The sequence below is a fragment of the Arachis duranensis genome, chromosome 3, assembly GCF_000817695.3.
Source record: "Arachis duranensis cultivar V14167 chromosome 3, aradu.V14167.gnm2.J7QH, whole genome shotgun sequence".
Classification (NCBI taxonomy): Eukaryota; Viridiplantae; Streptophyta; class Magnoliopsida; order Fabales; family Fabaceae; genus Arachis; species Arachis duranensis.
Window position 1 is genome coordinate 67,771,529 of NC_029774.3, and position 2,189 is coordinate 67,773,717.

A 2,189-nucleotide genomic window follows, 5' to 3' on the forward strand; every position below is an offset into this window, starting at 1 on the left:
GGAAAGAGACTTGAGGGAGTAAGTCCTTAGGGGTTTCTTAACACCTAGCACCTTGAACCAACTGGTTCGGGAGTGTTGGCTGAAAGCTTATCATAAAGAGTCGCCCTCTTACACAGCACTTAGCCAAAAGAAGAAGGTAATAAACCTTGGAAAAGAAGGAAGGATCAACAAGAAAGAAGTCTCAAAGGATGCAATCAAGAAAGTGACCAAGGAATTGATAAAGGCTTGAAACCTAAAGGGAAATAACCTAAGTTGCTATGCATGAAACCCCATAAACCAGGAATTCTACTTCTATTTTATCTTCTTGTTCTTTCATTTCATTCTTCCTATATTTCAGTACATGCTTAGGGACAAGCAAGCTTTAAGTTTGGTGTTGTGATGCCAGGGCATCTAGGCCAGTTTCACTAACCTTTTCTTTAGTGTTTTAGGGTAGTTTCATGCATTTTCTTAGTGAATACGGCAAGTTTTGGATGAAAATACACCTACACCTTGATTCAAGCAACTATTGTGAATTTCATATGACTTCATGAGGATTTTGCTAGAATTTCATGATAAATTGATGATGCATAATCTCATGACTTTGCCTAGAGCTTTGATGTACTTTATTTGCTTGATTTCAGGGCCAAGGAAGCAAGGAAGAACCACGTTAGTACTCACGTTAATCTAGTTAACGTGAACACTAACGTGGAATGGTAAATAGCTTGCAACGTTAATGAGAAAAGTGATCACCAATAACGCCTGCGAAGCCATCAATAGCTCACGTTACTTGCCACGTTAACTAAGTTAACGTGGTAGTTAACGTAGAGACAAAAGAGAACTCCAACGTTAGTGGGAAATGTGAACACCACTAACGTTCTACTCCAATGTTAGTGGAAAATGTGAACACCACTAACGTTCTAAGACTTGGCAATGAGCTACGTTAAGAGTCACGTTAACTAAGTTAACGTGAACTCTAATGTAGAAGAGAAGAACAACGCCAACGTTAGTGACACTCACCTTTGTTACTAACGTTGGATCAACTAGCATTACCCACGTTAGTGGTCACGTTAAGACCACTAACGTGAGAGTTAACGTGGAGTTGAGGATTGATGAGCCAACGTTAGTGACACTCACCTTTGTCACTAACATTGGAAGATGGCATTCTCTACTATGTTAAGAGTCACGTTAACTTAGTTAACGTGAGCTCTAACGTGGAGAGTAGGGGCATTTGGAGTGTTAGTGACAAAGGTAAGTGTCACTAACGCTCTCGAAGGTGAAGTATACCCACGTTAAGAGCCACGTTAGTTATACTAACGTGAACTCTAACGTAGGGACAAAAGGCACATAGCAACGTTATTGGGAAATGTGAGTCCTAATAACGCTTGCGAAAGGGGTATAAGCCAACGTTATTGGGAAAAGTGAGTCCCAATAAGTTAGCAAAGATTTAGAAGGCAACGTTAGTGGTCACATTAGTGCCACAACGTTGGAGTTAACGTGAGGTATTTGAGGGTGGAACGTTAGTGGAAAAAGTGATTGCCACTAACGTTCTCGAACCCACAATGTCACTTAACGTTAATCTCACTAACGCCCATGCCTAATTCATACTTCTCTGTAAGCTAGGCCCACTAAAGATTAGAACTGCTTCAACTCAAATTTTAGATCCCATATCCAAGACTTGAAGAACTCACTAGAAAATTAAGAGGAGTAGTATATATTGGAGTAGTTTTGAACTATAGAGAAGCTTGGCACCTGGGAAAACTACCTCTGTATATTTACTTTTCTGCACTTTTAGCATGGATTCTTCTTTTCTGCCATTTTTGATTTCTAGAGCTATGAACAACTAAACCCCTTTCATTGGGTTAGGGAGCTCTGTTGTAATTTGATGGATCAATTATAGTTTTCATTCTTCTCCTTCTTTCTTTTCTCTTGATCTTACTAGAAATATTCCGATCTTCATCTAACGGATTGTTATCTTGGGAAAGAAACTCTCCATAATTGGATCTCCTCTGAGCCTTGGAAAAGGGATGAGGAGATCATGCTAGAAATGCTTTCTCATGTTGGACCAAATTGGGGTTTGGGCGGATATAGTGACATGTAATCCTCCCAACACTTTGATTTGGAAATACATGTGGTATAATCAGTGACCGCACTTTCATCTCTTCCCATGAGCAATTAAATCAAGAAATTGGGCAATTGTTCAAGCTTAGAGA